General features: G+C 40.1%; 1 protein-coding gene across 12 annotated transcripts in view; it reads right to left on the reverse strand.

Annotated features, from left to right (window-relative positions):
* Positions 1-21,170, reverse strand: part of MLIP (muscular LMNA interacting protein) — a 276,627-nt gene that overhangs the window by 12,891 nt on the left and 242,566 nt on the right. The window lies entirely within an intron of this gene.

Below are 21,170 nucleotides of genomic sequence, written 5' to 3' on the forward strand. Positions count from 1 at the left end.
TTAAGTTGGCAGTTAAATGATGATGCAAGTATATTATTGCTGATCATAGTAGATTCTACCAAGTGTAAACATTAAGATTTGATTGTTAGTAAAAACAAAGGAAGATAGTCTTAACATAGAAAAAAATTTTAGCAGATGGTGAATCCTTAGAGCCTAAAACCACATCTTATTTCTCTGTGTGGCCCACATACACTCTAACAGTGCTTGGCACACAGCATAGACAGTTATTAAATGTTTACTGAATGAATGAATGGTTAACATACACTGGCAGTTATCAGAGAGAGGAAATGAAGTTAAATCTATTTTTCTCACAACAATCCTCAAATTGAAAAGTTCCAAAGCAAAAGAGACAAATTATGCTCAGACCAGCAACGCAGATGCCTCTGCAGATAGTTAATGCCTATATGAAATGTAAAACATTGTGCATTATTGTAAACATAAAGAATCTCAAAACACAAGGGCTTCATAAACATTGCAGTATTACCAGATGCCATTATGATACATGATAATGCAGTTTGCAACATAGTGACACCTTAACAGAGGGAGGTTCTTTGGTTTTTATAGGAAATTTTACTATTGCATGGGTTTTCTGAGCACTATACATACCCTTAAACCTATTAGGAAAGAAAAAATCATAGATATGCAAGCAAAAAAGACAGGCAGGCAGAATGAGGGACACAGGCAAGGGGAAGGCAATCATTTGTAATAAATCTGTTTACTCCCTTTATTTTTTAACCGTCTCTCCTCACTCCAGCTTTAAAGTAACCACAATACCTGATTTCCCAGAAATGTCCCAGTTTCTACTATGATCCTGGGCAAATCCAGGCTAAGGAAATAATTGGCTGCCCTTTACTCTCATCGTATCCTGATTTGGTCAGTGAACCATCAGATCAGTAACCAGATCCTGATGTTCCAAGGAAATTCGGAGAGTCCCAGGAGTGCAGCCATGGCCCCAGAAGGACATCACCAGCGGCTGCCAGGGAGGCCAAGGCCCATCTCCTTAAAGTTTCCTGAAGTTCCCCTCTATTCCAGTCCATTTTCAAGAATGGAGCCTGCTTTTATTTAAAGCTATAGCTTTATTACATCCCACTCTGTCCCAACTGTAAAATAGCCTGGGTGTCATAACATCAGGGCTCGTAGAATCCTGAGACCATTACTTTAAATGGAAGCGTGATCTGGCCCCAAACCAACCAGAGATCCAAACAGCTTTCCAAAAGTCAGCTGAAAGCACCTGCTCTCTCCTGCTGATCAGGGTCCCCTGAGATCCTAAACCTGGCTTAGGATCAGATGCTATGTACCCCTTCAAAACTCAAACCTAAGTCCTGGAGACAGCAAAATTTAAGCATACCTAGGCTAAGTGGTATGGTAATTATATGAATCATCAGAGTTTGTACAAATGTCAATCTCCATTCTCCTAAGCTACGATAGGATAAAGATCCTGAAATCTGAAAATGTTGTCTCAATAAAATATTCAACTGACATTGGAAAAGCAATTGAGTAATTATCTGATATCTATTTTACATTTTATTTTTTCAATATAGGTATTCATTTAAATCCTAAAATATATTTTAACATGGAATTTCAAAAACTACGTATGAGCTATCTTAACCAACAAAAAATAACAGCAAACAACTGATTCTGATTAACTGGTAATCCCCAAATATGTGGCTTTGGAATGCTTTCTTCTATTTATGATCTTGGGACCCAGTAGGTTTGCTTTTTTATTATCCTCAAGGTAACTAAAAACATACAAATTGTGGTTCTGTTAATGGAGTAAGTCATAATAGTTTACAGTTTGTCCTCACATGACAAATTCATTATATGTGTGTGTTTATATAGGCTTCCCTGGTGGCTCAAGTGGTAAAGAATCTGCCTGCAATTCAGGAGACCTGGGTTCGATCCCTGGGTCAGGAAGTTCCCCTGGAGAAGGAAATGGCAACCCACTCCAATATTCTTGCCTAGAGAATCCCATGTACAGACGAGCCTGGCAGGGTACAGTCCATGGGATTGCAAAGAGTTGGACACGACTGAGCGACATCACTCACTCACTCATTTGCTTATATAGTGTTAAGAGCAATCTGGTGAAGTGAGCACTAATTTTACCCTGTTTCACAAATGAAACAAAAGCAGCAAGAGGTGGGATAATGACTTCTTCAAGGTCTGTAGCTAGTAAGTGGCAGAGTCATGATTGGAGTGTGGGTGACAGTCTCTGGAGAGGGTGTTTTCAAAGCAGCAGAAAGTGGTAACACGCCGCTGGGAAGACGCTTGGGGGTGGGTGTGGGGGCAGACAGACGGAGGGAGTCGGGTGTGTGCCATGTCGCCAAAGGGAAGGCCAGGTGCTAAAGGCAAGAGTGTACAGTTCAGAGATCAGAAGCAGTTCAGAGTGTCTGGGGCAACGGGTGTCTCCATGCAGGAGACGCAAGACAATGAAGCTTGGATGTCAGATGAGGATTCTGGGCTTCATTCTCTAAAGAGTGAGCAGTCCTTTAATCTACAAGGGAGAAAGGGGCACATGCGATCAGATTGTCACGTCAAAAGACATCGCCCTGGCTAAAGAGCAGAATACAGATGGGGAAGGAGGGGTTGGAAGACCGGTGGGTAATCAGAGAGAAAGAGAATAAAGACAAAGGTTTAAATGAAAGCAGTATCTTAGAGAACAGAATGAAGTCAAGTTTCCCTGGGTGACCCTAGATCCCCCTACTCTCCAGGGTGAGTGAAGAAGTGTCAGGTCGACATGTTGAAATTTTGTTGATTGGGGAAGAAAAATCGCAGAATGTTCCAGGGAAATGCAGTAAGCCTCCTACATATGAACCTCCGAGTTGCGAACTTTCAAAGCCGGGACCAACCGTGCATGCGCTTGCACGTCCAGTCCTGTCAGGATGAGGCGCTGCAGCGTGCCTCCCTCCCCTGCTGCAGACCCTGCAGCTCTGCCATCTCCCACCTTCTCTACCCCCCACCCGCCCCGGTCAGTAACTCTTCTAGCCGAGTCACTCGATGCCAGCCCATGCATCCCAGCTACGGTACTGTAGACTACTGTACTTTTCAAGGTATTGTATTGTAAGATGAAATAATGTTTTCTTTTTGCTTGTTTTTACTATTGGGTGAAAAGTATTATATACCTATTACAATACAGTACTATATAGCCAATTGTGTTAGCTGGGTACCTCGTCTAGCTTTGTTGAACTTCAGAATAAACTGGACTTATGACACGCTCTCTGAACAGAACTCTTTTGCATGTAGGGGACTCACTGTCATGCTGAGGGGTATGTATGCTGAATACAGAGGTTTTGTAAAGCATGAGAGCTGGAAATGTCACATGAGGACAACAAACATGGAGGGACATCCTCTCACAGTGAGAATGGGAATGAGGACACTAAAACATTGAAAGATATCCCATACATTAATAGATGGATGACCTGTTATCCAGGGAGTTAGTCGTTACAGGAGGACAGAGAGAGTCCTCCAGCCTGTTTACTTGGTAGTGAATGTGCTGGAGAACAAATTACTATTTTGCCTCAAAAAAAAAAAAAAAAAAAAAAACCCTGAAAAGTTATTAGTTTTATCATCAGACCTTTATTCAACATAGACAGATCAATGAAATGGAAAGCTCGGGTGAAGTGAGACAAAACATTCTTTCATCCCAGATGGAAACTCCAGTCCCAGATATTGTATAACACTCATCAGACCTTTGCTCACTCACCACTGGGGGCTAATCAGCAAGCGGTATTTGAATGAAACCTTCGGTTGGGTTTTATTACACTCTAGATCACAGCTGCCACCACACAAATATAAAGCCTTGTGGAGTGTTTGTCACCAGTGTGGGGCTTTCTCATAAATGTCACTGCATCTCCAGGGCTAACTTCTGTGACAAAGACAGATAAAAATCCCCTCCAAGCAACTGGAGAGACTCCTACAGCAAGAAGGAAAAAGAAACTATGCCAAATGTGGTGAAATCACTTAATTAAGTCTTAATCTACCTGAGGAATGACATCCAGAGCGCTAGCTTTTATGAAACAGCTCTCGCTCCTGCTCAAAGATGAAGCAGATTTTCTCACCTGCCAGAAATGACGAACCTGAGGAAGTGTGGCAAGAAATGTTCCCATTTTTAAATTGTTGAGGGTGCTAGACCTGCTTTTCAGAATTCACTCCTCGGGATTGCTTTTTAGCTGAACCACATCCTCTTGTAAACTTCCTTCACGCTATTCATCTTCAGGAAGCTATCCCCCCTACTTCTGTCTCCTACCGAGATTTGTGAACCACTCAAGCTAGAGTGTAAACTTAAGAACATCTCTCCAAAATAGACATGACAATTACCGAAGGGACACCTACATAGAGCTCTTTGCTTTCTGAGTACAGCGTTGTCGTGGTGAGACTGTGAGCCACTGGACGCCGTGTCCAGTCAACGTTATTCACCTTTAGGCTGACTGGACCTGGTACAGAGGCCACGCAGCAGAGGAGACACAGAGTGTGTGTTGAATAAATTAGTAATGGCAGAGGGAAGGGATGAAACAGAGGAAAGAGTGCATTCTGATTCACAAAACTATAGAAATTCTGCGTTGGTGAAGAATTGGAGTTGTTTACTATATTCCCCAAAGTCTTCTCGTTGGTAAGAAACTTTGCAAATAAGGGATGTGCTATGGCACGTGTGTGTTCTGCTTAAATCCCTCACGATTCTTCAGCTTAAGTCAGACAGAGGAAGACAAATATACTGTGATATCCCTTATATGTGGAATCTGAAAAAGTGATATAAATGAACTTATATACAAAATAGAAACAGACTCTCAGACACAGAAAACAAACATGTGCTTCCCAAAAGGGAAGGGTGGGAGGGAGGGATAAACTGGGAGTTTGGGGTAAACAGACACACACTACTGTACCTAGAACAGATAAACAACAAAGACCTGCTGTATACACAGGGAGCCATGTTCGATATCTTGCCTATAATTAAACAATAACAGCCTGTGATTTAAAAGAATATATAGATACACATGCACGTGTGTGGTCAGTCCTGTCAGCCTTGTCTGACTCTCAGTCGCCCCATGGACTGTAGCCCGCCAGGCTCCTCCTTGGGATTCCCCCAGCAAGAACACTGGAGTGGGTTGCCATGCCCTCCTCCAGGAGACCTTCCTGACCCAGGGATCGGACATGCACCCCCGGTGTCTCCTGCATGACAGACAGATTGTTTACCCACTGAGACCCCTGGGGGAGCCCATGTACATATATGAATAACTGAACCCGACTGCTGCACCCCTGAAACTAACACAGCATGGCAAATTAACCATCCTTCAATTCTAAAAAAGGGGAAAAATAATTTAAAAAAGAACTGAATTTAGTCCTCAGTCTCTGAGTCCACAGATTCCACGTGCAGGTGTGTGTCTTTTCCTCTGGAATCGCTCCAGGGGCCGGCAACACTAGGCCTCAGGCACCCTGATCTGCACAGCAGGGCCCTGGTTAGATGAAGCTAATCTCCAGGCCACACAGTGCCCGCCGCTCCCACTGAGGGAAGCCAAGGATCAGAGATCGCCTAGGATCATGCTTACACCTAAAACTGTGGCCTACTTCACTCACCTAGGGGATCTGCCTGGCCAAATAAAACATTTGAGATTTTATTCCCTGACTCACAGCATATCCCCGCACTGAGGAGGCACCTGGTAAGCCCTGTAAATTTCAGATTCTGACGCAGCAGGTCTGAGGAGGGGCCTGCGCATCTAACGGGTCTCAGGTGAGGCCAACAATGCCAGAGGTTGAGGGGCCAGACCCCAGAAAAGATCTGTGTATGAGCTGATGGAATCAATGTGTTTTTCAAATATTTATCTATTGACAACTGAAATGAGCTATATTCAAAGTTCTTAATTAAGTGACACAGAAGTTGGGTAATTAGATACTTTCCTATCAAGGGTATTATTGAGTAAGTGTTCATGGGCCAGACACTTTGCTGGATGTTAGTGAATGAATAGACATTGTTCCTCCTCTCGGAGACTGCAGTGCAGTGGGAGAAGCAGATATTAACTATATAATCAGGATTAAGTAGAAACAAACACAAAATAATGTGTTTGAAGGACAAGTTCATCTTGTTATGAGGGTTCATCACAGATAAATTGGATCTGGTCTAGAAGGAAGGAATCTCTTCCCAAGAGGCTGACATCGACATTGTAGATTCCACAGGATAATCCTGCTAATAGCGGTAAGAGGGACAGAGTTCATATGGGGTGAGTAGCTAAAAAGAAATTACTCACCACTGGGCTGATGGGAAAATAGAGAGAAATATCAGAATGGATGGACCAAATGAGTGAGAAAATCAGGAACCCAGGCTAGAGAATCACTATGCAGGCATTTTGCCTGCGTCAGCTCCACTTCAGAAGTCAAATGGAAAATGCTCATTAAATAAATCAAGGGTGTTAAATAGGAATCTGTCTCATTGCCCAGAAAGCCTACAAGCTGCTTGAGGACAGGGCTTATAATATGTTAGCACTAGCTGATTGATTTTACTGCTCAAGATTCTATGCTTGGTTGCAGGAACATGGATAGACCTAGAGATGATCATACTAAGTGAAGTAAGCCAGACGGAGAAACAAAAATATCATATCACTTATATGTGAAATCTTAAAAAAAAAAAGGTAGAAATGAAGTTATATACAAAACAGAAATGGATCCACAGACATAGAAAACAAATTTATGGTTACCAAAGGGAAAAGAGAGTGGGGAGGGATAAATTAGCACTATGGGATTAGAAGATACATTTCACTATATAGGAAATAGATAAACAACAAGGGCTTAAAGTACAGCACAGGAAATTATACTCAATATTTTACAATAATCTATAAGGGAAAAGAATCTGAAAATAATTTATATATATACATATATATACACATATGGCTGAATCATTTTGTTGTACACATGAAACTAACAAACTGTTGTATAAAAAATCAATTATACTTCCATTTTTTAAAAAAGGAAATTAGACTACATGCATTTAAAAAAATATGCCTGGGACAAACTTAAGTTTGTCTGGGACTAATCTGAGTTTTACTTAATGAGAGCAGTTCATGATACAGTCTATGAGGATGCAGCTGCTCATGACAGTCAGAAATGTGCTACTCCTATCCATATGTCTTAAAGATTTCATCAGCATTAGCCTGGGATTTTTTTTTATTACAAAACAATTTCAGTAGCTTGAACATTTATTTTTAGAATTTAAAGGTATAGCATTGAATATTTCAGGCAATGCCCCAAAGTTTACACATTTGTCTATGCTACTAACTTCCGATGTAAACTGGGGAAAACCACTTTGTCTCTGGACCTCAGTTTTCTCAACTTTAAATTCTGGGTGCTAACTAAATGATTTCTAGTTCCTTCTCTCCTTGTATTATTGTGTTCACTGATAAATGCTGTCTCAGGAGAAAAATAGAAAAAGAATTCTTCCTTTTTTGGAATCTCCTGCACTGAGCCACAGCTGAAGCAGAAGTTATACCTACAAGGATGGTAAAAATGACCTCCCTGTGGAACCTTACCTGGGATCCTTCATATCAGTTCCTAGCTGTGCCACTTGCTCCGTGTGTAAAGTTTCATAAACACTGTGAAATTTCACAGCATTCTTCTGTGCATTCACTGAGTATCCTCATGTGAAAGTGAAAGTGTTAGTCGCTCATTCCTGTCTGACTCTTTGCAACCCCATGGACTGTAGCCCACCAGGCTCCTCTGTCCTGGGATTTTCCAGGCAAGAATACTGGAGTAGATTGCCATTTCCTTTTCCAAGGAATCTTCCCAACCCAACCCAGGGACCGAACCTGGGTCTCCTGCATTGCAGGCAGAGTCTTGACTGTCTTAGCCACCAGGGAAGCCCAAATGCTGAGCTGAAATTTGGTATGTTAATTGTTTCATAAGCCTATAGGAAACTCACCATTAAGTGCTGATCATAGCATCATTATATGGGTATCTAAGGACCAGTAAGTCTAACACCAGTAAGAAAACAGGAATTTTCTGCTTTGATCTTTGTGATAGATCTTTGGAGATATTACTGAAGATTTCCCAACTATGCTATTTTTTTATTCTTGGCCTTCTCTCTTCAATCCCAGGAGGCCCAGACTTGAAATGAGTTAGAATCCCCTTCTCCTCCAAAGACCACCTTCGAAAGGGCAGCAGGTGGTATTTTTTCCATCTATGCATTCAGCCTACTTTGAAGATAAACACCACATCTCCGTGTTTACTCACATTTTTCACCTAAAATTGCTTCTTTCTCAACTGAAAAACTACTCCCCAGAGGGGATTAACCACCACATTTGCTTTCTTCACTGTACAGCTCCCGGGTTGGAATGGAAATGAAGCAAAATCTACCTTCGAACAATATTTTAGGACTCAAATTCTGGAACCTGAAATTGGAATTGACAAGGAAGCATATTTCCTGTTTTTTAATCTCCTCTATCCTTTAAGGGGCCCAATTGCTTAGTACTACAGGCAAAGCACCCTTTCCCACTGTTCTCAGTATCCCACGCTCACTCTAGTGCAACCATAAGCCAAATGTCTCCTTCACAACAGAGGATGTTAGTGGAATTTTTCTCCCCCTGTTCTCTCTCTTCTATAGACTAGAAGGGGTATTAGCCATTTTATTCCAATATGACATACAATTCCTGCCCTGCCTTTGCCCACCCCAGCTATTCCTAAATTGTAACTAGCTATTCACAAATTGCAAGGAATTTATCCCAGAACCCAGGAGTGTGTCAACAGATGTCAATTGGCATATCATAAAAATTTGGAAGTGGTTTTGAAGAGGAAGAACAGGCATGACTGTGATGAGGTCAGTCTGTGGCCCATCCCCTCCAGAGCTCCTGACCTGACCCCTCTCTTCTCTCTCCTCAACCGATGCTCTCAGCGCCTCCTTGAGGGAGCTGATGCATGAATGGCTGGGAGTCAGATGAGCTGAGGACGGTAAGTCTACAGGTCAAGCCAAAGGCTGCCTCCTGCGTGGTACCTGCCAGTCCCACCTCCCTGAGCTTGGCCTCTGGTTCTCCATCTCCACATCTCCCTGTTCAATCTTTCAGCTCACCTTTCAGGAATGATGCCAGCACCTCCTAATAGCCATCACACCTGCTCTACGCCTTTGGGTTGTCAGCACCCCCATGCTCCCTGCCCACCAGCAGGCCCTCCCCAGCTCTGTCATCCTGCCAGGCCCTGCGACTTGGTCTCAGCTGGCAGTCATTCCTGATTCCCACAGCCTTGCATCCTTGAACCTTGTTATAATCTAAGATCTCCCCTCTAGAGATGCTGTCTTCTTTTACTCCCGGCTATTTCCTGCTAGAACCACAACTTCATACTATAATAGTTCTTTATCTAAATATCAAATCATAAAATAGGTGGAATATTTACTGGTTGCTAAGAAGCCCATGGAAAAATCTATATTTAGTTATGTTAGCAGGTTTCAGCCATTTCAAAGCCTGAATGAGATCTTTTGAAAGGCAGGGTAAAAATGCTACCAACTTTGTCCAAGATTTTTATCACCTACAATTTGATACAGTGTTAAAATGTCATATAAATACAAAAGCATAAAATATATTCTCAGCCAACAAGGCCTTGGAATATTTGCCAAATAAAGACTTACCTTGAAACTTTCTTGCATCAAGGACTCAAGTAATAAATACAGAAGGAGGCAGCAAGAAATATAGAAAGGTAAAACACCCTGAATAAGCATATCATTGCCACTAAAAAGTCACAAAAGAACTATGGAAGAAAGAGAAAAATTATAACCACCACATGCCAGAAATAGATATCTAGAATTGAATGGTATCAACATGATGAAAGACAATGGAAGGAGCCAAGTGAACAAATAAAACATGGATATTGACAGGGGGGTATAAAAGTGAAGGTGAGTCTCAAGCCAAGGACATCATAACAACAAAGTAGAATGGATAAATTCTAAACTAATAAATTAAATTCATGTCTTTTGGACAGAAAACTGGGAAGAAGAGACATAAAATTAGTGATGAAAAATGTAAAATAATATGACAGAATTAATGTCATGTAATGAGATAATCTCAGATACAAAGAGAACTCCCTCATGTTAAAATAAAAAATCAGGAGGGAGAATATCCGCTTAATAAGAGACACACACGGAGAAGACATATAAAAGTTGGAAAGAAAGGAAGAAAAGATCTGCTGTCCAAGACGATCGAAAATAAAACTAGAAGAACAGCTTATCATCTTTAAAATGGAATTCAAGAAAAAAATTTTTGTAAGGGACAAAAAAGATTATATACTGATTTTAAAAAAAAAAACACTGAACAAGAAAATAGATCCATCAGAAACATGCATTCCTAATCCTATAGTCCCAAAGTCTTAAAATGTCCCTCCCAATGGTTGACTTGTAATACTTCAGGAGTGAACTTACACACAGCTTGGATATCTCAAAAGTTAAGAAAGTGTTTCATTGTCCAGTGGGATCTAAATAAATACTTTGAAATAACCTGAGGAAAGGTCTAGTCCACTGAGATATCTTTCTTCCACGAAAGAGATTTCTATTTGAATCACAGGATATATGGACCATATGAGGGCAAATGTGCGCGATTATTCGATGACTGTTAATCAAGTGTCTAGTTGTACCTCAATCAGTCACACACGGGTAAACTTCAACAAATTTAACGATCAGAGACAAGCTTATGGCCAAATTTTAGTAAAAGAGGAAAAAAAAAACCCAAAACACTGGTCACATTAAGCAACAGGAAGCAATACAGGAAAATTTTCCCCTGAGGTTTCAACATGAGACTACTTGATTTTACAAATGCTAGATTTCATACATGGTTTTTGTTACATGGAGTAAATAAAAGGATAACAAAGCAAATTAAAGAAAGAGACCAACAATTAGGTTGAACAATGTGAAACTGGTAAAGCTAATGTTTTTTTAAGTCAAGAACTGTTGAATAAAACAGTTTCATAGGCATCAATCTCATATATAAGAGAGCTGCTTATCTAACCTTTTAATGCTGCTCCTTTTCTTAAATGTCTTTTAAGAAATACATATTTAACTATCTTTTAGACATACATATATGCATTGCATATATATTGCACAAAATACATATATTTTAAAGACTCGATTTGAAGAGATAAATGCCTCTTTTAGGGATTTCATTTACCTCAGAGCCCACAGCTGCCTCCTTCCACAGACCATTGCCCTCAGCTGAGAAGTGGGTCCAAACACTGAGTTCCTTGACCCTCCACCCACACCGAGGTCCACAACCAGTGATGACAGATGAGGGGTATCCAAGGGCAGCTCCTTTGCCTCAAGAGTGGATGATCTTGCAATTTATGGTCCATAGCCCTCTCCCTGTGAACTAGGCTACGGCTAGACTGTCTGAGATCATTCTTTCTCTTCTCCCTGCCCTTCCCAATCATGATATATACTCTCCCTTACAGGATGTTTCTCTGGAGAACCACATCCTCAGCAGATCACAAACTCCAAACGCCTATCTCAGGCTCCACTGCTAAGGAAACTGGTCTAAGACACCAGGCAATGGGGATGGGGCAGGTGGCAGCTGAGTGCTGTGAAAAGCAGAGGGTTCATTTTTCGTTAGTGCCTCCATCTGAACAAGGGGCAAATGAATGCCCACAAAACAGAAGCATGGTTCATCAATTCTGAGGAGCCAGTATGTTATTTTACAAGAGTTGTGAAATGGATCTTTCTCCAAATATACTTTTCTTTGCTAAAACTTCCATCCAACCTGCCTTCTACTGCACATCTCTTTCGAATCAGCAAATTCTTTTCATGGTGATTTTATTAAAAGTGTTACAATAAAAACCTTCAGCTAGGTATCAGCACATGAGTTTAGGGATATGTATATGGATGGATTGTTCTTCATTTCCTGAAAAATGTACAAGTAATTTCTTGTGACTTTTTTAAGTACATTTTTAAGTGATAACTGACAATGAGATAACCCAACACATGTCTGGTTTTAAATGCCAGCCTGTCATTAGGCTTCTATGAGTTGTTCTTTCTGCCCTCTAGTGGAAAACCTAGCAAAATACTGACTATGATTAATACTTTCTTTTTCAGAACCACCAACTACTCATTGGCATTCTTTGTTTTAATGTTAAAAGTCCAATTAATTTACACTTAGCCATTTTAAACAGGATATTCTTTATGAACATATTATATGAATTAATCCATTTCAAAGACAGCTTGTCACAGGCCAACAGGGCTCAGGTTTTAGTTTCCTGAAAAATCTCAAAACATTAAAAACCAATTTTGAGTTTATAGAGCTTTTCCTCCTATTCCACCCACCTCAAAGGTTTTCTCTTCTGCAGAATCTTAATAGTTATCCAATTCCCATTAACTCCAAAAGTTGTCAGAGAAATTTTAGAATTGAGCAACACAGTTTATCTTCCTGATGATAGAAAATAAATTACCTTCGTTTGTTCACACAGAAGGATTTCTAATTATGTAGAAAGAACACAAACAGACGTTATTAATGGGGAGGATAAAAAGAGGTTTTGCTTCCAAAAGTCAAGGTGACTTTTTCTAGTAGCTGTGGCTACCTCAGTAATTTCTTTCAGTTTTAGGAAAACAGCGGCTCCCTTGGCCTTTAACTTTGGAACTGTGGCTGCCTAAGGCTGGAGCCTGGGATAAAATATGAAAAGTGTACGTGGTCCATGATGAACCCAGCCTCAAGCAATCACTCACGCCAGCCCACGGGTGTGTCACAGAGCCATCTTTAGCCTTCAGCTTCCTCATCCAGAAATGCAAGGAAGTGAGGTGGTCGTGTGGTTACTTAGTTCCTGTCCTGACATCCACATCCCGCCGTCTAACCCAAAGAAAGCCTGTGATTCCAGAGCAGAGGCATCCAAGAACATGGTAATGCGGCTTCTTTGGCAGATTTTGGAAGGGGGGAGGGAATGGAAGTTCCTTAAGAAAAACTAGTCAAGTACCAGCTGTAAGGCTAATTCTGAGGAATCCTGTACACATTATTTACACTTTCTGGGCCTTGGTTTTTCGTATGTAAAATAAAGGGGATAAAATCTACTTTACAATTGCTTTGAAATTTAAATAAAATGCTGCCTATAAGGGAAGCAGCCTATAGTCTATGTTTTGTAAATATCAGTTCCTTTCACATAGAGCTTTGGGGATGCCTCATCTCACTAGTTAAGATGAGCCCCCCCCCCCCGCACAGGAGGCAGAGCCTTCTGGCTGTGTTACCTCTTGCTAACTCCAAACCATAGTTCGGATTCCAGCGGTTTCCTCAGCACTCTGGCCTGCTTTCATTTTCTCGAGTTTTCCCTATTTCTTTTCTTTCCCACCTGGAAACCATCCCCACACTGTTCCCTCTGCTTGGATGTCCAGATTGGACCCAATTTTCTTTATAAACCTTAGATGAGAAATCATTTCCTCACTAAATATTCCCCGATTCATCAGACGAGTTCAGGATCACTATTCTATGAGCTCATAACTACTCGTCATCTGTGTGGCAGTTGTCACAATGATCATTTATAATGATCTTCTTTTTTTTTTTGCTTATTTGTTTAATTTCTGTTTTTCCCAAAAAGAAAAGTGGTACCCGACAAAGACCCTTGCTTCCCAATGCATGAGCAGCACAGACACAGCGCTTTGCAAATAGGACTACTCAATATATCTTTATGATGTCAACTGCCAGGCTCCAGGGTTCTCAGACTTTGTGTTATAATAAAAAAAAGTTTCAAGGTTTATGCACTTTATTATTCTTGGGGAATTAGGCTATAAGTTGGACAAGGATTTTGTAACCTTGAACCCAATCACACAACTTAGGGTTCATTTTCTCCTTCTAAAGCTATGCCCAGTTATAAACTACTTATCTCAAAGGGATGCTGCTTTATTCTTGAAATGTATTCATAAAAGACTTTTTACATCTTTAGATCTAAATATTTAGAGCTTACATTGTAAAGCAAGTTTTTATTTCAAAGCCCCCCTTAATCTTTGAATCAGTTGTTAAAAGATAGAATTACTTTAATTTTTCTCTTCTCCAGCTGAGTCATAATCTGCTTTAATTTCTGTTGATTGATTTCTGTTAAAATATCAAAAGAAACCTCAGGAAAAAAATCTCATTTCAGTGGAGCTACTAAAATATTTAATGCATGTTGGAAATATGCCTTTAATGTTTTAAATTATTAAACTTCTGTAGATTCATAGGGTCAGTTCTCTGAGTAGCTATGCAGTGATTATACCAGTTAAGATATTCTCAATCCCATGGTAAAAATATAAATTTTACTAATGGATTAAATTTTCAAATTAAGATACAGGAGGTGAAAGAAACAAATGAGAAAAGTCAACATTTATAGGGTGAAATATCCAAAAGGAAAGAAGGGATAGTCGTATCTGGGAAGAAGGCTAAAGCCTGTGCCCCTGACTCATCCTGTATGTAAAAGTTTCTTTCCTTCCCTCCGTCTTCATACCTCATTCAAACTCCCGTTCCAACCCCCCAATATTCCATATTATGAGAACAAAAGTCAATAGAATCTAATGGCACCAAAGAGTTGACTACTACAATTGGGTTTCTTTTCCCCTCCTATTTCTAATACTATGTACTTCTTATTCATAATCCATCTTCTATGTCAATTCTTCACTATTCTATTAATAATAGATATCTCACCCTCGGCTTATTGTAAGTGGAGTGATCCTTTACATAAAGAAGACAAATAATGGATGGAATTGGGCTGAAAACACCTCCGTCTTGCTCACTAAAGTCTCACTTTTTCATCACAGACAAGTTATACTTCCTTTTATTCTTAATCTACAATATCAGCAGCAGCTGCTTGGAAAACAGCCTAATAAAAATGGATCAGTAAATACTCTTTTGACATATCATAAGGATAAAATACATTTCAAGTAAAATGCTTCATCTTTCTTAGCAAAAATGTAGTTCTAATATAAAGCATTGCTATATTTTAAAATCTCTTTTTATGAAAAAGGCACTTTAATTTCTTCAAAAAATTATAAAAAACTGCAGGTTGGCAGTTGTGGTATTTTTTTCAAAGAGAAATGACTTTTAATAATTGAAGTAGTGCACTGGGAAAAAATATTTGTACCTTGGATTCAATAAGTCCAAGAATACTGGATAAATAGACACTCAATCCAACTGTAAATGTTACAAGCACATGGGGACAATTTTGACTAAGAACTCAACCTTACATTTTACAACCTACTCTAATTAAAAGAAAAATTCTGTGACTTATGTTAGTATATACACTATTTAACAGTTGTGTTTCCTTTAACTTACTAGAGGTTATGAGAAAAAATCAATTATAATCAAACACTTGCAAAAATGTCGGTATAAACAGGTTTTCTTTCTAAAGTTATTTTTCATATTGAAGTTCATTTCCTTGTTGAATCATTACAGAATTTAAAAAGCAAAAGAGGCAAATGTTGCTATCATAAAGGAAGCATAAAATGTTCAATGGAGCAGAAACTTTAAGATCACTCAATTCAGTGGAAGTTCTGAGTTTAGAAGTTTCAACTGAGTCCCATTAATCTGTATTTTTCTGAGATCTTCAGCTAATTCCAATACAATCAGCCCAGGTGATCTTTGAGAGTAAAAGTTTTGGAACCAATCCCAATACCGTATTATTACAGCTGAGAAAAAAAGAAACCCCTAGGAAAAGAGTGAAGCATGTGGCACAATAGCATCTACATAAATTTAATTATAAATACACAAAATAATAGTGCAATTTTGAAAGAAAATATACTAGCAACAATAGTGTAGCTGCCAAGGGGAAGAAGGAAAGCAAAGTGAAAAATTAAAATGAGAGAGATTACATATGTGAATAAATTTGGAAGGATAAAAGTACTGAACAGATTGTAATAAAAGAAGAAGTCAATTTTAGATGAGAGTAAAGTCCTACTAGCTACATTAATGGATTGTTTCTTTACTCCAGCACCAGAATTCTACAAACAATAGGCAGCATGCTGAAAATATATAAAACTGTGTACTTAAGGTGAAATGCGAAAGCTGCATGTATCGGTTGATCATGGTAACAATTCTAAACTACAGATTCTATTTTTATTGCTATTTTAGAGGTAAGAAACTAAAGCACAGGTTTGAATTACTTTTCCAAATGTAAGCATAAAGCAATTCATTTATTCAACAAAATTGTCAGCAACTGATGTCTTTATCATAGAGTCTGAAGACAAACCTTAAGCTGCTTTTCACTCTAAGTATATCCACTGATCCGGAGCAGGCAATGGCACCCCACTCCAGTACTCTTGGGAAAATCCCATGGACAGAGGAGCCTGGTCCATGGGGTCGCTAAGAGTCAGACATGACTGAGCGACTTCACTTTCACTTTTCACTTTCATGCATTGGAGAAGGAAATGGCAACCCACTCCAATGTTCTTGCCTGGAGAATCCCAGGGATAGGGGAGCCTGGTGGGCTGCCATCATGGGGTTGCACAGAGTCAGACACAACTGAAGCGACTTAGCAGCAGCCGCAGCAGCATCATACCCACTGATCAAGTCAAGGTACTTCTGCTAATGAGAAGGCTCAGTAAAAATAACTGAAATCACATCATTTAAAAAATAGTTATTATTGACTAAAATGGTTTGTTACATTAATATACCTGTAAAATATTTACTTTCAAAAAACGTTTAAAAATGAAATTTTTTTTTTAATGGAAAACACATCAGTATGCTTTAAAAATAAAAAAAGATGAATGTTTATCCCACAGAGAGGTTAATGCTTTCTTGTCTCTGTGGGAAACCTTTGTCTAGCAGTGGTGTCAGCAGCCCAAGGGGTCTGCAACAGGAGTGACAGTGGGAGTGGTCACGACCCTGGGAGACAGGAGGGAGCAGTGAGGTCTTAGTTCCCTGCCCCAGAACTGAACCTGGGGAGCCTGGGTGAAACCAGGAATCCTAACCACTAGTCCACCAGGGAATAGAGGCTGGAAATACAGCCACTCTGGCTCTTGTCCCTCTTTGAAAATAAAACCTTTCAAGGATACAGAGAGCTGTAAAAACAGGCACACAGTTTGTTACGAGAGGCACAGCTCAGTCATATCTGTATGGGAGGACATACAAGCAAGCAGCTTATTTATTTAAGACAGAGGCGAGGCAGAAACACACACCCAGAGAAGAGTGCGGGCGTCCTCCTGAATGAGGAGGGGGAAGAAGATAATTGCTTCATCATCTATCTGTCACTTCTATCAGGCAGTTCCTCCTGGCCCTTGTTCTCCCCAGCCAATCATCCCGCTTCATTTCCCACAGCTGACCTTGTCCAGGGCCCTCCCCGATAAGCATGTGCATATTTTAGCCGAGATGGATTCCACGGCAGGGGGTCGCTGGGAGATTCACAGTGCCTTTTATGGAAGAGCAGCCCCTTTTTTTTGTGACCCCCTCAAGGAACTTTTCTGCACATGTGCATTCAGGGACGTCTCCTTAACCCTAAGAATGACAGATGTGGTCATCTTATCTCTTTACTCCAGCAGAGCTCAGCTCCTGCCATGAACTTTTTCCTTGAAGTATCCAGGGAAAACAAATCTCCAATGTACTCAGTTTGACAAATTCTAGCTGCTCAGCCGTGGAGCCAATCTACCTCCTACCTCAGTTATGGCTGGGAAGAGTATTCTGGACATGAAGAAAAGAGATAGAAAATGAATAACTCTCTCCAGCTCTGAAGGGAAGGATACAGTGGAAGCAAGGTATCCAGAGATAAGCACTGGAATATCCAAATTGAAAGTGCTGGAACAAGACCACGCATAGAAAATACAAAACAGAATTTAATGGCAGAGGAATCTATGGGAGCGCATGTATGTACACAAACCAGCTAAACATAGTCCTTACGGACAAAACCAGACCAGAAATAACATGGAAAGTGGTCACAAACAAGGTTCAAAATTTTTTACAAATCTGAAGGTGAAATAAAATGTCTAGACAGTCACACACGCAGCCCCTAATAATCTAATTTTTTTTAATGACAGAAGATACCCTCAGAATGCCTGTGAATTTTCTCCTGGGGCTTCAAAGCTGCCTCTCTGTCTATAAAAATCTTATTCTTCCTTGTGAAATCTCTCAAGCTTTCCCTGTAAATAGAGCCTCCCAGAGTAGGAAATCCCAGCCTTCCTCCTGCCAGCAGATCAGAAAAGCCATCTGATGGTGACGGCTTAGTTCTGTCTCCTCCCAGCTCTAATCTTCGCTGGCATGCATTTGCTGGTGTAAACTGGCAGAGCAGAGACTCTGGGGAAACAAGGATACGAAAGAACATCCTGTAGACACAGCCTCTGGCTGTGCTAAATGAAAGGTCAAAAACGTAGCTGGGATAAGAAAAGAGAAAAAAGCGCATGAGGCTGAGAACTTCAGCTGGAATATGAAAGTGGCCCACAAGAGCTGAAATTCTGGGTTGGTTTAAAAAGACAGGGCTATATGACCCAGCAATTCTACTCCCAAGTATACATCTGACAAAAATGGAAACTAATTTGAAAAGATACACGTGCTGTAATGTTTGCAGCAGCATTATTACAATAGCCAAGATATGGAAGATATGCAAGCAACCTAAGTGTCCACCAACAGACAAATGAATAAAGAAGGTGTAGTTTATATACACAATGGAATACTACTTAGCTGTAAAAAAGAATGAAATTGTGCCATTTACAACAACCTGAATGAACTTAGAGGGTATTACTCTTAGTGAAATAGAGAAAGATAAAAACTGTAGGTTATCTCTTATGTATGGAATCTAAAAAATAAACAAATATATATAACAAAAATAAAATAAAATAAAATAAAAAGACAAGGCTACCTCAGAGCTTGTAAGAGTGGAAGACAGAATAAATGAGGCAGAGGTTGGAAAATAGATGTTTGGGAGAGCAATAAGCTTTCCACAGATGCACGTTAGAGGTATGTAGGTTTTCTCACCTGAGGGTTAAGAAGGAAGCCGAGACCCCAGGGCAGTGCATCAGTGGGGTCAGAGAAGAGGTGTCTTTCTAAATGAACTGAATTCTCAAAAATAGAGGGTGGACAGCATTAGACCTGAATGCAAAAGGTGTGCTGTGGATGGGTCGTTTTTAGCTTTGCGGATAAACATTTTTAAATGCATTGCAAGATGGAGGAAAAGTTGGCTAAATGATTCTAGATGAGAGATAATTTCAAGACTGACTTGGAGGTCACAACTGAACTTTAGAGAGTAGGCAAAATCATAAATATGCACTCTTGTGGAGTTCCTACGGCAAGGGAGGCACGAACCAAAGAGGAGAGGAGAAGGTGTAGAGGCTCTAAGCCAATGGTTCTGAGATGAGTGGGTTCCAAGTCAGCCTGCTCCTAGCATATAAGTAACACAGTTTCCAGTGAGTGCTATAAAGGTTCAGGAGTACTGACCTAGAGCAATGAGGTCATGCTGTGCAGAGGAAGAAAGAAGCAAGCAGTAAAGCATTATAGGACTGATGGTCATGGACTGGCAGGACTGCGGACACCCCGTGGATTCCAGCATCCACATTCAGCCGAGGACGATCAGAGGTGGTCTGCCTCCACATACCATTCCATTCAAGGCCCTCCATAAGCTCCCTGGAAACTGGAGGTAGCCCTCAAAAAAGGTAGATCCTTAATTGATGTAAATTGTATTGAATGTATCCATAAACCTCTAAGTTGACTCAGATTTAACCTCTGCTTAAAATAGAAATAATCTGAAATTTATATTGAAACATCTTGTGCTCCTAGTGAATAAGTTCGGTCATTTTAGTATTTGTTCATCATTAGCACATATTTGTTGCTCTACCTATAATGTGAAAAATACCACATTAAGCATGTCATGTCCTAGATGGACACTAAACAATCACAACAGATAAATACATGATAATCTTTAATATGCATGAGATACCTTAGCACAGGCAAAGGTTATAAAAACTGAAGGAAAAATGCCACTTTGAGTGCTGATGCAGGGGGAAACTTCACAGAGGAGAAGAGATCATTTGATTAGGTCATGAAATTTGAAAATGATTTTCATAAGGAAGGTGAAAGGCAGGAAGGTATTTTTATATGGAGAGAATGAGTGAGCAAGTTGAATAGCAAGAAATTCCCAAGGTGAACCTGGAGGAAAGTAGCAGATTAGCTTAAGCAAAGTGGAATACTAATAAAGAGCAGTAAGAGATAAAAACATAACAGACATAAGAAGAATCCATACAACTTGGTGAATGACTAGCTATGACGACAAAGCAGAAAAAGCACAATTTGTCAATCAAGGTTCAAGTCTGGGGGCTGAGCATTGTGGTATCAATGATAGAAGTAGGGAAGTTAGAACAGAACTGGTTTGAAGTGACATGAGATGATGAGTTTGAGGTGACAACATGACATCCTAGGGGAAATCGCAAGTAAGCAGCTGAAGGTATAAATCTGGATCTCAAAGGAAAAACAGAATTGGAAATGTGGATTTGAGGATTATCAGTACAACTAAGATCATCCCAGAAGCCTGTGAGTGGGTGAGTGTCAAGTGAGGCAGTTAGAGAGAAGACAGAGGGGAAGAAGAAATGTCCACCAAGAAGATAAAGAAGGAACAGTAAGGGAGTTGAAATGTACATATTACCCCAAGAGCAGAGTGAGGTCAGAGGTTTAAGAGTGACTAATCAGCCGTGTCAATTGTGACAAGGGATAAAAGAGAAGACTTGGTTAAATTCAGCTGAGTTTGCTGACAAGCAGTTTATCCTTGAGAGAGAAATCATAGCAGAATGATAAAGGTGAAACACAAAATGCTTTCAAGAACAAATTTAAGAGTGAGTTCATAGAGGGGGATGAAAATAATGGCTACTGACCCCTTTGAAAGAAAGAACATCTTGAAATTACAAGGTTTGCAACATTGTGAAAGAAAAGGATGGAAAAGTACTCATTTTGGTTTGTGTTTTGAAGTTTCTGCACTCAAAGAAGGGTCCATTGGAAAAAGAACAAATGGAAATGTAAGAAAGTAAAGGGACTGACAATTCAGGAAGAGCCGAGTCATTGGAAAAGACCCTGATGCTGGGAAAGATTGAAGGCAAAAGGAGAAGAGGGCAGCAGGGGATGAGATGGTTAGATAAGATAACTGACTCAATGGACATGAATCTGAGCAAACTCTAGGAGATGAGGAAGGACAGGGAAGCCTGGCATGCTGCGGTCTGCAGATCACAAACAGTCAGACATGACTTAGCAACTGAACAACAATTAGTAACAAGATCTAACTCTCACATGATCCTCGTGTCC

The sequence above is a fragment of the Muntiacus reevesi genome, chromosome 20 (genome assembly GCF_963930625.1).
Source record: "Muntiacus reevesi chromosome 20, mMunRee1.1, whole genome shotgun sequence".
In the NCBI taxonomy this organism is placed as follows: Eukaryota; Metazoa; Chordata; class Mammalia; order Artiodactyla; family Cervidae; genus Muntiacus; species Muntiacus reevesi.